The sequence below is a fragment of the Haliotis cracherodii genome, unplaced genomic scaffold (genome assembly GCF_022045235.1).
Source record: "Haliotis cracherodii isolate W230 unplaced genomic scaffold, xgHalCrac1.p SCAF_20, whole genome shotgun sequence".
Lineage (NCBI taxonomy): Eukaryota > Metazoa > Mollusca > Gastropoda > Lepetellida > Haliotidae > Haliotis > Haliotis cracherodii.
In genome coordinates, this window is record NW_027266276.1 from 7718320 (window position 1) to 7733026 (window position 14707).

At 42.1% G+C, this 14707-nt stretch overlaps 1 pseudogene; it reads left to right on the plus strand.

Annotated features, from left to right (window-relative positions):
* The window catches only part of LOC139470283 (serine/threonine-protein phosphatase 6 regulatory ankyrin repeat subunit B-like), a 56112-nt pseudogene extending 41584 nt beyond the window's left edge, over positions 1-14528 (plus strand).
* The last annotated feature ends 179 nt before the right edge of the window (positions 14529-14707 follow it).

Consider the following 14707-nt stretch of genomic DNA (forward strand, 5'->3'; position numbering starts at 1 on the left):
TGCACTAGACAGATTCTTGCCCTTTTAGAATGCTTTCAGAGATCTTCTCGTCTGATACTGCTTGACTTCTTATGTTATTATAAGCAGTGTAAATTAATTGCATGTTTTCATGTATGAAGTATATTGAACAATTCAAATTTTACAAAAAGTTTAAAGATCCTGACAGTGGTCTAGTGGAAAAGTGTCCATCTGGAGAGTGGAAGGTCGGGGGTTCAATCCCTGGCCTCGTCATACCAAAAGATGCTAAAAGATGGTACTTGTTGCTCTTTTGGTGCTCGGCATTAAGGGGCTAAAACAAAGACTGGTCAGCTCGGAGCCAGTATACTATGTCTGAGTGGGATATTCATGTTAAACTGCGTCATGGTATCTCAATGGGCTAGCACTATAAAATAAGGCATTTGTCTGGACTAGAACAAGCAGCCACACACACACGTGCATGCACATCGCTATGTAGGTGCAATAATCTTGAACGCGACATTAATCCCCATTTCAACTCGCATCACCTTAAAATCAGTGTGATGCACAGAATGTACTTGAACCATCCAGGGTCTACACAAAGGACAAGATGGCTGTCTCGAGGTGTAATATCCCAATGCATGCAGACATTTGTCATTGGCCGCATCTTCATGATGTTCGTATGCCACAAGCTTCAGAAGGTATTGGTCTGTTGATTGGGGGCATGCATGCAGGACGACTGATTTGAGGACTGGACCAAGTGGAAGTCCACATGCGACACCAACCAGACTTGGGTGGATAGTGTGGAAGACTGGTCAAGTGGAAGTCCACATGCGACACCAACCAGGCTTGGATGGATAGTGTGGCAGACTTGCCAAGTGGAAGTCTACATGCGACACCAACCAGACTTGGATGGATAGTGTGGAAGACTAAGACTGGTCAAGTTGAAGTCCACATGCGACACCAACCAGGCTCGGATGGATAGTTTGGAAGACTGGTCAAGTGGAAGTCCACTTGCGACACCAACCAGGCTCGGATGGATAATGTGGAAGACTGGTCAAGTTGAAGTCCACATGCGACACCAACCAGACTTGGATTGATAGTGTGGAAGACTGGTCAAGTGGAAGTCCACATGCGACACCAACCAGGCTTGGATGGATAGTGTGGCAGACTTGCCAAGTGGAAGTCCACATGCGACATCAACCAGGCTCTGATGAATAGTGTGGAAGACTGGTCAAGTGGAAGTCCACATGCGACACCAACCAGGCTTGGATGGATAGTGTGGCAGACTTGCCAAGTGGAAGTCCACATGCGACATCAACCAGGCTCGGATGGATAGTGTGGAAGACTGGTCAAGTGGAAGTCCACATGCGACACCAACCAGGCTTGGATGGATAGTGTGGAAGACTGGTCAAGTGGAAGTCCCCATGCAACACCAACCAGGCTTGGATGGATAGTGTGGAAGACTGGTCAAGTGGAAGTCCACATGCGACACCAACCAGGCTCGGATGGATAGTGTGGCAGACTGGTCAAGTGGAAGTCCACATGCGACACCAACCAGGCTTGGATGGATAGTGTGGAAGACTGGTCAAGTGGAAGTCTAAATGCGACACCAACCAGGCTTGGATGGATAGTGTGGAAGACTGGTCAAGTGGAAGTCCACATGCGACACCAACCAGGCTTGGATGGATAGTGTGGAAGACTGGTCAAGTGGAAGTCCACATGCGACACCAACCAGACTTGGATGGATAGTGTGGAAGACTAAGACTGGTCAAGTGGAAGTCCACAAGCTACACCAACCAGGCTTGGATGGATAGTTTGGAAGACTTGTCAAGTGGAAGTCTACATGCGACACCAACCAGGCTTGGATGGATAGTGTGGAAGACTGGTCAAGTGGAAGTCCCCATGCAACACCAACCAGGCCGGATGGATAGTGTGGAAGACTGGTCAAGTGGAAGTCCACATGCGACACCAACCAGGCTTGGATGGATAGTGTGGAAGACTGGTCAAGTGGAAGTCCCCATGCAACACCAACCAGGCTTGGATGGATAGTGTGGAAGACTGGTCAAGTGGAAGTCCACATTCCACACCAACCAGACTTGGATGGATAGTGTGGAAGACTGGTCAAGTGGAAGTCCACATGCGACACCAACCAGGCTCGGATGGATAGTGTAGAAGACTAAGACTGGTCAAGTGGAAGTCTAAATGCGACACCAACCAGGCTTGGATGGATAGTGTGGAAGACTGGTCAAGCGGAAGTCCACATGCGACACCAACCAGGCTCGGATGGATAGTGTGGAAGACTAAGACTGGTCAAGTGGAAGTCTACATGCGACACCAACCAGGCTCGGATGGATAGTGTGGAAGACTGGTCAAGCGGAAGTCCACATGCGACACCAACCAGGCTCGGATGGATAGTGTGGAAGACTGGCCAAGTGGAAGTCCACATGCGACACCAACCAGGCTTGGATGGATAGTGTGGAAGACTGGTCAAGTGGAAGTCCACATGCGACATCAACCAGGCTTGGATGGATAGTGTGGAAGACTGGTCAAGCGGAAGTCCACATGCGACACCAACCAGGCTCGGATGGATAGTGTGGAAGACTGGTCAAGTGGAAGTCTACATGCGACACCAACCAGGCTCGGATGGATAGTGTAGAAGACTAAGACTGGTCAAGTGGAAGTCTAAATGCGACACCAACCAGGCTTGGATGGATAGTGTGGAAGAATTGTCAAGTGGAAGTCCACATGCGACACCAACCATTTATTAACCGAAGTAGTAGCCGTAGATGAACTGAACGAGCTGGAAAGACTTGTGAAACAATCAATCCATCTTCATTTCCCAGAAAGATCTATTGACAACATGAAAGAGAATTTAGAGGAGGATAAGATATTCATCATGTTCATTCAAAACTGGAAACAGTTCCATTACATTGGAGAATGGTCATTTCAGCACAAAATTGCCATTTAAGAAAGCAGAGGTGAAGCTACCAGACAACCATACCCAAGTCCTAAAGAGCCTAGAATAACTGAAAGTGAAACTGAAGAGTGGTCCTAAATTATTGGAAGAATATGAAGATTCCATGTCTGAACTTGTTGATTAGGGCAATGCTGAGAGCATACCTGCAGTCGAGGTGATGGGTACTGTTGGTCAGCATATGAAGGTACATCCCAAAACAGTCAGCTGCTGCAGAAACCAAGTTATCTCAAAGGCGTCCTTCTGCGATTCAGACAGGAACATACAGCCATAATGGCAGATAATGAAGCCATGTTCAACCAGGTGGAAGTAGTGAAAGATGACTCTGATTTCTTCAGATACTATCTGTGGCTGGAGTGAGTGAGTGAGTGGGTTGAGTTTAACGCCGCTTTTAACAGTATTCCAGTTATATCACAGCGTGTCAGCTTAATGTGGGAGGAAAGCCCGAAGTGATGCAAGTTTTAGATGTTTATGACTTCAGTGAAACCCACGAGCACGGGTATGGTGCTGACAAACCTAGAAACATAATCGGGGTGAACCGGGATTCGAACCCACAATCATAGGTTTCTGGTGTGCCCAAGGGATGCAACTCTGCACAGCGAATCGCGGCGCCTTAGACGACTGGGCCACCCTCGCCCCCTATCTCAGGCTGGAAGAAGAGTATATCTATACCCAACATCTTATGGAATGGTGGCACATTTGTATGGCTCAATATCATCACCAAACTGCTCGAAAGCTGCAAATCATTATAAAAAATGACTTTTCGGAGAAAGCAATAGTAGTGATAACAAAGAGACTTTGTGTGGACGATTGTTTAAAGTCTGGGCCTACAGATGAGGGAGACATCTTGTGAAGAATGTGGGTGAACCATGCCAGTAAGGTGGATTCCATTTAACAAAATGGATCACCAACATTTACTCGGTCATTGCCACAATTTCAAAAGGAGAGCAATCAAAGGTAGTGAAACAAACAAACTCATCAAGAACCAGATTGTTTAATACATGTATCTAAATGCGTCTTGCCAGTGCTATGGTAAGAAAATGCTCAATCGGACATTTTGTCTTGAGACCTACAGTGGGTACCCGGGTAGGGTCAGGTAATAGGGGGTTGGGTACCCGGGTAGCAAATTCGGACTCGTCCCAGCCCTAATGTAAACAGTAGCTGTAATCTTGTAGATGTGTCATCACACAGAGAATAAAGGCTGTGATAGAAAGAGAGAAGAATTGACATTTATTGACTTTCATAGATACTGTCAGAGAAATATGACTTTGTTGTCATTATTCTTTTGCCAGGTTATAAACAGAGGATGGGGTCATTAAGAAAACTCATCACTTAATAACTTAAATTATTCATAAAAAAACTAACCATTTATTGGGAATTATGTCTTTTATGCAAAATAAGTCGTTCAGCACATCCTTACCCATTAAATGCTACATCACTGAATAAAGGTTTCTTCTCAGATGCATGTGTGTAGGATGATGTGTAGGACCATATCGTTTTTTTCTGTTGACCAAAAATATTTTTCTCAATTGAGAAACATATTTAAACATGATCATCTCAAAAATGCAAATGCCGGGAGAGTCGACATTTTGGTAGGATATGTATCACGTGAAATGGGATGCACACTCAATCATTGGCAATGAGATTAAGATAGTGATTCATCTTTAGATTGAACATACAATATGTTTTTTATCTCACCAAAGCCAAAGCTGAAACTTAGTGTAAAAAATACTATTTGTTTTTTTCATGGACCATTTTTATGCAGCTCACTTTGATTGTACCTGGTAAGCAGCACTGTCTCAGAATGACAGAGTGAAATTGGGCTTAAAGTCATGTTGAAGATTACCACACATGCATAGTGATGGGCATGCATGTGTCTGTATGGCAGCTTGTACTAATCCGGACATAATGTGGCTTTATAGTGCTGGGCCAAAGAGATACCATGCCACAGTTCAATACGGGTGTCCCACTGATACTGACTCCGAACTGACCAATCCTTGTTTTATCCCCTTAATGGTGAATACCAGGCAGGTAACAAGTACCATCTTTTACCATTGTTTGGCATGTCATGGCTGGGGGATCGAGGATGATTATGAGTTTGCTTAGGATCATTGAACGCACCTGGTAAGCAAAGGAAAGACTCAGCACAATGTTTTAATTTTTTTGTGATAATTGTATGAAGGGCCTGAATCAGATCCAAGTGGTTAAAATGGGTGGCTTGATTTAAACTCTGCCTTGCTGTTGTGTTGTCTATTCTGACAGGTCCGGATTTGACTATTGATAGACCAACTTAACATTCACACAATCAATGTTTCCCCTTTTCCCACAGAACGTTACTGCCAAAAGCTGGACTTGCTCAAGGAGTATTTTGTGGACATCCATGCCCTCCAGACAGCCCAACAGCTCCTTGAGAAGCATGGCCATGTCAGCATCTGTGGAGCTCCTGGAGATGGGAAGACCAGCATTGCTCTGAAGATCTGTGAGGCATATCAACAAAAGGGATATGAAGCAGTGTTTGTGGAAAACATTGAACGTTTTGACATTGATACAATTTCTAAACGGCAATCACACATGCTGGTTGTTTTTGATGATATATTTGGTTCTGTCACATTCAGTTCAAATTTGGAAAAACTACATGAATTGTTCAGTGCCTTGGTTGATGATCTTGCTAAAACTGCCGCTGATAAAGAGCGGGATTCCAAGAAGAAGAAAGATAAACAATTAAAAGCTAAGGAACAATCCAATGAAGAAACCCCCATCTACAGACTGAAGCTTGTTTATACATGTAGGACATACATCTGGAAGGAGGGGTGTTCAAGACTACATCAGTACAAAGTGGATCTACTTAAAACAGAAGCTGTGCTTGATATGACTAAAGACCATCTGACGGTTGAAGAAAAGAAACGTATGTTACGTTCCTTCAAGAGCAAACATCCTAAATGTGATATCTCTGAAAAGGATATTTGTAACATCACAGATTCAAAAAATAATATATTTGGATTCCCTCTTATCAGCAGACTCTATTTCACTCATGCAGTCTTCCAGATGCACAACGTAAAATTCTTCAATAATCCTCTGACCTACCTGAGAGGTGACCTTGACGCCATTGTCCGGGAAGAAAGCAACAGATCGGCAGCCATCATCCTCCTCATCCTCTGTGATGGAAACCTGAACCTTGTTTCTTTGCAGTCACGAAAATCTAGAAATGTCAAGTTTGATGCTGTGAAAGACATTGTTCCTTGTTGTACAAGCATCGGCGTTGCCAAGGAGATCACAAACTTTACTGGGGTCTACTGTACAGTCGAGGATCACATTGCATCTTTCTCTCACCCCTCCATATACGATGCTGCAGCCTGTGCTGTAAGACATCTCAATATCGTGTTGCTGTTGGAACACTGCTCCCTGAAATTCATCTATGAAAGAGTGAGGCTGGGTAAGAGTATACAGTCATCAGACATTGAAGATGACACAAACATGATCTACATCACCCCCCAACTACACCAAACAGTAGTGGACAGACTGGTGGAAGGTATTCGACAAGGATGCTTCATTTGGACAGTGAAACATCTAGTTCTCCGTGATGAGAGGATTGCCTCCCTACTATGGACAGAGATTAAAGATAACATTGTTGAGATTGTCGAACAAAAGGATAGGGACTCAGGTGAATGCTTTTTGTATTTAGCTTCCCTATCTGAGAGTTACTTTCTATTCTCAAAGTCATTAGAAGTTGTTGGAAGACAGGGTGACACATCAACTGAACTATATGACTGCGTGGTAGCCTGTGTTACTCATGGCAAACTGAAACACCTGGAACACCTTGTAAAAGTCATGAGTCTACAAGCAGGATTCAATGTTGAATTTTCCATAGACGGGGAAACCCTTCTGACCATGGCTGCCAAGTCAGGACAGTCAGAGGTGTTCAACTTCCTCATCCAGAAGGGTGCTGATATTTCAGTGACGGATAGGACAGGAAACACCTGTTTACATTATGCCTGTGAATCCGGAAGTATGGCGTTGACCAGAAAGGTGGTTGAAATGTGTCCTGTTTTACTAGATTCCATATGTTTTGAGGGTTTCACACCTGCAATGCTTTGTGCCAAAGCAGGTCACCTTTTGATCCTGAAGTTCCTGAAACAAAAAGGAGCCGATTTAACTCTTACCGACTGGAGCTTGTCAGATTGTTTGCACTTGGCCAGTGAAAATGGCAATCTGTCAACTGTGAGATTTTTGATTTCGCTGAAAATGTTTAATGTGAACAAGAAGGAAACATCTTTAATGCAAACATCAGCTATGAAGGCAGTAGTAGGAGGACACGATGATGTTTATCATCTCCTTGTGTCTGAGGGTGCAGATCTGACCCTTACTGATAAGTACAACAGAGACTGTCTGATGTTGGCATGTGAGAGAGGGAACATGAATATAGTGAAACATGACTTGTCAATGAAAACATGTGACATCAACAGGCAGGGAGGAAAGTTGAAACAAACACCAATTATGATGGCATTGGAAGGAGGACACTATGATGTTTATCATCTCCTTGTGTCTGAGGGTGCAGATCTGACACTTACTGATAAATACAACAGAGACTGTCTGATGTTGGCATGTCAGAGAGGAAACATAAATATAGTGAAACATGTCTTCTCAATGAAAACATGGGACATCAACTGGCGGGGAGGATTGTATAAACAAACACCAGTTATGATGGCATTGGAAGGAGGACACTATGATGTTTATCATCTCCTTGTGTGTGAGGGTGCAGATCTTACCCTTCTTGATGACGACAAGAGAGACTGTCTGATGTTGGCATGTGTGGGAGGGAACATGAATATAGTGAAACATGTCTTGTCAATGAAAACATGTGACATCAACAGGCAGGGAGGATGGTGGAAAGAAACACCAGTTATGATGGCATTGAAAGGAGGACACAATGATGTTTATCATCTCCTTGTATGTGAGGGTGCAGATCTGACCCTTCTTGATAAAAACAACAGAGACTGTCTGATGTCGGCATGTGAGAGAGGGAACATGAATATAGTGAAACATGTCTTGTCAATGAAAACATGTGACATGAACAGGCGGGGAGGATGGTATAAACAAACACCAGTTATGATGGCATTGAAAGGAGGACACGATGATGTTTATCGTCTCCTTGTGTCTGAGGGTGCAGATCTGACACTTACTGATAAGTACAACAGAGACTGTCTGATGTTGGCATGTGAGAGAGGGAATATGAATATAGTGAAACATGTCTTGTCAATGAAAACATGTGACATCGACAGGAGGGGAGGAGAGTTGAATCAAACACCAATTATGATGGCATTGGAAGGAGGACACTATGATGTTTATCATCTCCTAGGGTCTGAGGGTGCAGACCTAACACTTAATGATGACAACAACAGAGACTGTCTGATGTTGGCATGTGTGGGAGGAAACATAAATATAGTGAAACATGTCTTGTCAATGAAAACATGTGACATCAACAGGTGGGGAGGAGAGTTGAATCAAACACCAATTATGATGGCATTGAAAGAAGGACACTATGATGTTTATCATCTACTTGTGTCTGAGGGTGCAGATCTGACACTTACTGATCAATACAACACAGACTGTCTGATGTTGGCATGTGAGGGAGGGAACATGAATATAGTGAAACATGTCTTGTCAATGAAAACATGTGACATCAACAGGCAGGGAGGAATGTTGAAACAAACACCAATTATGATGGCATTGGAAGGAGAACACTATGATGTTTATCATCTCCTTGTGTCTGAGGGTGCAGATGCGACACTTACAGATGACGGCAATAGAGACTGTCTGATGTTGGCATGTGTTGGAGGAAACATAAATATAGTGAAACATGTCTTGTCAATGAAAACATGTGACATCAACAGGCAGGGAGGAATGTTGAAACAAACACCAATTATGATGACATTGGAAGAAGGACGCTATGATGTTTATCATCTCCTTGTGTCTGAGGGTGCAGTTCTGACCCTTACCGATGACGACAATAGAGACTGTCTGATGTTGGCATGTGAGGGAGGAAACATAAATATAGTGAAACATGTCTTGTCAATGAAAACATTTGACATCAACAGGCAGGGAGGATATTTCAAAGAAACACCAATTATGATGGCATTAAAAGAAGGACGCTATGATGTTTATCATCTCCTTGTATCTGAGGGTGCAGATCTGACACTTACTGATGACGACAACAGAGACTGTCTGATGTTGGCATGTGTGGGAGGAAACATAAATATAGTGAAACATGTCTTGTCAATGAAAACATGTGACATCAACAGGCAGGGAGGAGAGTTGAAACAAACACCAATTATGATGGCATTGAAAGGAGGACGCTATGATGTTTATCATCTCCTTGTGTCTGAGGGTGCAGATCTGACACTTACTGATGACAAAAACAGAGACTGTCTGATGTTGGCATGTTTGGGAGGAAACATATATATAGTGAAACATGTCTTGTCAATGAAAACATGGGACATCAACAGGCAGGGAGGAGAGTTGAAACAAACACCAGTTATGATGGCATTGGAAGGAGGACACGATGATGTTTATCATCTCCTTGTATCTGAGGGTGCAGATCTAACACTTACTGATGACGACAACAGAGACTCTCTGATGTTGGCATGTGTGGGAGGAAACATATCTATAGTGAAACATGTCTTGTCAATGAAAACATGTGACATCAACAAGCGGGGAGGAGGGTTGAAACAAACACCAATTATGATGGCATTGGAAGGAAAACACTATGATGTTTATCATCTCCTTGTGTCTGAGAGTGCAGATACGACACTTACTGATGACGACAACAGAGACTGTCTGATGTTGGCATGTAAGAGAGGGAACATAAATATAGTGAAACATGTCTTGTCAATGAAAACATGGGACATGAACAGGCGGGGAGGAAAGTTGAAACAAACACCAATTATGATGGCATTGGAAGAAGGACACGATGATGTTTATCATCTCCTTGAATCTGAGGGTGCAGATCTGACACTTACTGATGACGACAACAGAGACTGTCTGATGTTGGCATGTGTGGGAGGAAACATAAATATAGTGAAACATGTCTTGTCAATGAAAACATGTGACATCAACAGGCAGGGAGGAAAGTTGAAACAAACACCAATTATGATGGCATTGGAAGGAGAACACTATGATGTTTATCATCTCCTTGTGTCTGAGGGTGCAGATCTGACCCTTACTGATAAATACAACAGAGACTGTCTGATGTTGGCATGTGTTGGAGGAAACATAAATATAGTGAAACATGTCTTGTCAATGAAAACATGGGACATCAACAGGCAGGGAGGAAAGTTGAAACAAACACCAATTATGATGGCATTGAAAGGAGGACACCTTGATGTTTATCATCTCCTTGTGTCTGAGGGTGCAGATACGACACTTAGTTACTGATGACGACAACACAGACTAGTATATTGTTACCTGTATTTATGTAACTTGACACCAAACTCACGATGGCTGCATGCATCTGGCACCCTTCCCCCACCAGTGTCTGAGCAAGGTCTGTTCATGTGAGTGGAGGAAAGGGCAGGACAACAGGACGATGTTCCTGGTTGATTCATCGTTGAGATTTCACACTGGCATCACCACAGATTCCTTGCCACACCATGACGATGGACCTCGAGATCACAACAAACATGCCTGCCATTTCCCTCATCGGTGGTGTGCTCTGATAATCCTATCATTGTTGGCATCGACCTTGTGTGGTATCACAAAAGAACAGTCTTTGCCAGTTGCTGTTCTGCCACTAACAAATTATGTGTGTGTACCTGGGTGGTGGTGCTAACTCTGAATGAGTTATAGCCACATAAGTACCACCCACTTATAACCCCCTAGTATTCATTCTATACATATACATATATACTTATTCATCTATTATCACCATCACTTCATTCTGTGTTCATTATATGTTGTCCTTGTCTGCAGTTGAATGTCAGCCAACTAACATCAACCCTGATACCCTTATGCAGCCTCTGTGATTTCTCCAGCTTCAGGGGGCACGGGTGGCCCAGTCGTCTAAGGCGCCGCGACTCGCTGTGCGGAGTTGCGTTCCTTGGGCACGCCAGAAACCTATGATTGTGGGTTCGAATCCCGGTTCGCCCCGATTATGTTTCTAGGTTTGTCAGCACCATACCCGTGCTCGTGGGTTTCACCGAAGTGGTAAACGTCTGAGACCTGCATCACTTCGGGCTTTCCTCCCACATGAAGCTGACACGCCGTGATATAACTGGAATACTGTTAAAAGCGGCGTTAAACCAAACTCACTCACTCACTCACTCTCCAGCTTCACCTGGACTTCCCCGTATCTATTTTTAGATATGTCCACCACTTCATGTGACTGTGAAGCATCTTGACTTCCTTTAATACCTGTCAGATGCTACCTTTCTTCTGATTGACCCTTTGGTCCAGTTCTTTAAACTTCCTTTCTCACCTGCCCTCCTCATGCATTCTGCATGAACTCTTTATGGAGGGAGGACTCTTCTTTACAGGTGAGAAACATTTCAATATTCTTATCTCTTTCCATCCTGCTTTGGAAACAAATATATTCATAAAAAGGATATGACAGCTTTTCATTAAAGTAAAATATATTTAATTGCATTATTATTCAATTTGCTATATCTAAATATTTGCCAGTTCGCACAGTTTCTGTTACATTAGTTGTGTATATAGCATTGTGTAGTGTTGTAGTGTTGTATATAGCATTGTATAGTCCTATAGTGGTGTATATAGCATTGTGTAGTGTTGTAGTGGTGTATATAGCATTGTATAGTGTTGTGTAAATAGCATTGTATAGTGTTGTAGTGGCGTATATAGCATTGTGTAGTGTTGTAGTGGTGTATACAGCATTGTATAGTGTTGTGTAAATAGCATTGTATAGTGTTGTAGTGATGTATATAGCATTGTATAGTGTTGTTGTGGTGTATATAGTATTGTATGAAGTTGTAGTGGCATATATAGCATTGTATAGTGTTGTAGTTACGTACATAGCATTGTATAGTGATGTAGTGACGTACTTAGCATTGTATAGTGATGTTGTTACGTACATAGCATTGTATAGTGATGTAGTGACGTATGTAGCATTGTATAGTGATGTAGTGACGTATGTAGCATTGTATAGTGATGTAGTGACGTACATAGCATTGTATAGTGATTTAGTTACGTACATAGCATTGTATAGTGATGTAGTGACGTATGTAGCATTGTATAGTGATTTAGTTACGTACATAGCATTGTATAGTGATATAGTTACGTACATAGCATTGTATAGAGATTTAGTTACGTCCATAGCATTGTATAGTGATGTAGTGACGTACATAGCATTGTATAGTGTTGTAGTGACGTACATAGGATTGTATAGTGATATAGGGACGTATGTAGCATTGTATAGTGATGTAGTGACGTATGTAGCATTGTATAGTGATGTAGTGAGGAATGTAGCATTGTATAGTGATATAGTTACGTATTTAGCATTGTATAATGATTTAGTTACGTATGTAGCATTGTATAGTGATGTAGTTACGTACATAGCATTGTATAGTGATGTAGTACGTACATAGCATTGTATAGTGTTGTAGTGACGTACATAGGATTGTATAGTGATATAGTGAAGTATGTAGCATTGTATAGTGATGTTGTTACGTACATAGCATTGTATAGTGATGTAGTGACGTATGTAGCATTGTATAGTGATGTAGTGACGTATGTAGCATTGTATAGTGATGTAGTGACGTACATAGCATTGTATAGTGATTTAGTTACGTACATAGCATTGTATAGTGATGTAGTGACGTATGTAGCATTGTATAGTGATGTAGTTACGTACATAGCATTGTATAGTGATATAGTGACGTATGTAGCATTGTACAGTGATTTAGTTACGTACATAGTATTGTATAGTGATATAGTTACTTACATAGCATTGTATAGAGATTTAGTTACGTCCATAGCATTGTATAGTGATGTAGTGACGTACATAGCATTGTATAGTGTTGTAGTGACGTACATAGGATTGTATAGTGATATAGTGACGTATGTAGCATTGTATAGTGATGTAGTGACGTATGTAGCATTGTATAGTGATGTAGTGAGGTATGTAGCATTGTATAGTGATATAGTTACGTATTTAGCATTGTATAATGATTTAGTTACGTATGTAGCATTGTATAGTGATGTAGTTACGTACATAGCATTGTATAGTGATGTAGTTACGTACATAGCATTGTATAGTGATGTAGTACGTACATAGCATTGTATAGTGTTGTAGTGACGTACATAGGATTGTATAGTGATATAGTGACGTATGTAGCATTGTATAGTGATGTAGTGACGTATGTAGCATTGTATAGTGTGAAGTGAGGTATGTAGCATTGTACAGTGTCATAGTTGAAATGTTTAAATATATATAATTCAAACCAATGGTGAGCGGATCCTTGTAATAATGCATCTTGACGAAGTCCTGCACCTTTTACAAATAGGCCACTTGTGTCCCAAGTAGCTCTGGCCATGCTGGTAGTTAATGATACCGTGTTTAGCTTCATTTGCATAGCAGTTACGAAGAGTTGATTCAGTCAAACTTCATTCAAAACACTATGTCTCCCGTCATCATCATCAGCAGCACCAGCACCAGCAACGGCACCAGCAGCATCAACGTACCATATGGAACCATGGAAGGCCACATGCCCATAGACACAGCACTGAGACATCATGGTATCAGTTATGAACAGGTGATTCAGTGATGCTGTATTAAACACGCGATTCCTCCCACCATCAGCCTCACAAACACTGGTTTCCCTGTCTTGGTTTCGTTCTTATAGACAGCTGCGGTATATCTTGATTATTGATTTAATGACTGCGGCGCTCAACAACATTCCCTCATTTACAATTGTCAGTTCTTAGCAGGATTATATATGTATGCCTTTTTGTTGGAAAGATGTCACATAAGTGAATGTATTATATCACTGTGTGTCAGCATAATGTGGGAGAAAAACCCAAAGTGATGCATGTCTCGGACGTTAACCACTTTGGTGAAACCCACGAGCACAGGCATGGTGCTGACAAAACTTGGAACAAATTTGGGGGGAACTCAGGATCATATGTGACGCAATTCTGCACATCAAATTGCGTCACCTTAGACGACTGGCTACCTATGCCTTCCACTTAATTTAAATACTAAGAGATTGAAGTGGATCGTTGTTTGTCAGGCGCGGTGCCTCGTTTGATTGCACCCCCAACATCCCCCCAACACACACACACACATACCTGATCGTTGTATGACTTGTGTGTCACAGACTTGTTTATTTGTCATTTTCGAGTATTTTCTGTAAAATAAACTTGTTGATCTAAATTACTTTTGAGTCATTTCGTTATTTACATTTATAATGTATTTCAAGAATATTTAAAGGACACCGTTTTAATATTCATTCCCCATTTTAGGATACCATATTGGCAGCACAAACATGCGGTTAATAGCAATAGGTAGCATAGACTTCATTATCATGAGGTTAATAGCATGAACGTTTATGAATCTGATACCATGAGGTTGAGGTTGATGGCCTGAGCTGAGGATAGCTTGTGCTGTGGATAGTGCAAACGTGAGGTTTATAGCATGAGCTGTGGATAGTTTGAAATGGTTCATAGCACAAGCAGGAGGTTGATCTTATGAACCTTAATGAAGTTGAAAGCATGATTTGTTTCATTGTTTTGTGTTTAACACTGCCTCAGCCATATGAGTGAGCG